Source organism: Taudactylus pleione, unplaced genomic scaffold (assembly GCF_031769625.1).
Source record: "Taudactylus pleione unplaced genomic scaffold, aTauple2 ptg000190l, whole genome shotgun sequence".
Classification (NCBI taxonomy): Eukaryota; Metazoa; Chordata; class Amphibia; order Anura; family Myobatrachidae; genus Taudactylus; species Taudactylus pleione.
This window is the reverse complement of record NW_028284592.1, coordinates 6395627-6396808: the sequence shown is the minus strand read 5'-3', so window position 1 is coordinate 6396808 and position 1182 is coordinate 6395627. Positions and strand designations below refer to the sequence as shown.

The window sequence follows — 1182 nt, the reverse complement described above, 5'->3', positions numbered from 1 at the left end:
TCCTCCGGGTCCCGTCGCAAAATACGACTTATCGTGTTGTTAAATGTGTACTCAGCTTGAAGCAGGCCCTATATAAGGCACAGGTTGCATAACTTTCCTATGTAGCAAGGGCGACCCCTGCTGCACACATCAGAGCACTGCATGTCACTGATCATATGTTGACTAAATAACACTGCATATAACCAACCCCAACTTTGTAAAAACGTAATATATGTATGTATGTATGTGTATATATATATATATATATATATATGCACACACCCTGTTTATATCAGTTAATAAACTTGTGTACATCTCACCAAAATTAACCATAAACAGTAAGTTTGAGGGAACGAAATATAAACATTCATCCATTAGTTGACAACATTTATATTCAGTGGTGAGTGCTCTCTCAACCTGTTCTAGGTAACATAGCACATAAACACATCTGTCATTTTAACTGAAAGATTACATGTAATAGTGGGCTATTTATAATAATAATTGGAAAAAAAAAAAAAAAGTCCTTCGGACCGGAATCGAACCAGTGACCTAAGGATGACAGCTGTGTTCTCCCACTACAGTCCTCCGCTCTACCAACTGAGCTACCGAAGGCACACCTCTAGTAGTCGCTCCTACTGCATATATCAGCAGTGACGTCCTGCAGCCAGAGGATCCTTAATGTCGGTCTGAGCGGGAGCCACACACACCACTTGTACATCTAGTTTCTTCTGTAGGTTATTCCTGTACTTGTTCTCCAGCATGCATGTAGTGACTAAAGCCTATTTCCCTAATGTTTACATTGTAATGTTATATATATATATATATATATATATGTATATATATATATCAGGCTCTTCTTTTACATTTCTGCATGTGAGCATGCGTCATATACAGTATATAAGCGTAAGAAAATACTCTGACGGTGTTTGCAATGAAACAAAGACATGACGTAATTTCTCGTTGTTTCCCATGTACAGTATGTAGTGTTTGGTATGCAGCCATAGAACGAACTGAGGTATCTTGGCGACATCTAGTGGCAGAATGACGGCACTGCGAGATACTGTACAGCCAAGCCTATGGGGAAATACTGAATTACCACAAAAACGAAAGTGCAGTACAGTGCATTTTTATGAATCTTTTTTTTTCTACTAAAATAACGTGAAAACAGTTTTTTTTTATATATTGTCACATTATTTGAGTTTC

General features: G+C 37.7%; 1 non-coding gene across 1 annotated transcript; it reads right to left on the bottom strand.

Annotated features, from left to right (window-relative positions):
- Positions 1-500: 500 nt before the first annotated feature.
- On the bottom strand, positions 501-591 carry TRNAY-GUA (transfer RNA tyrosine (anticodon GUA)). Its single transcript is given in 2 exon segments — positions 501-536; positions 555-591. It is a non-coding gene; the product is annotated as a tRNA-Tyr (tRNA).
- Between the last annotated feature and the right edge of the window lie 591 nt (positions 592-1182).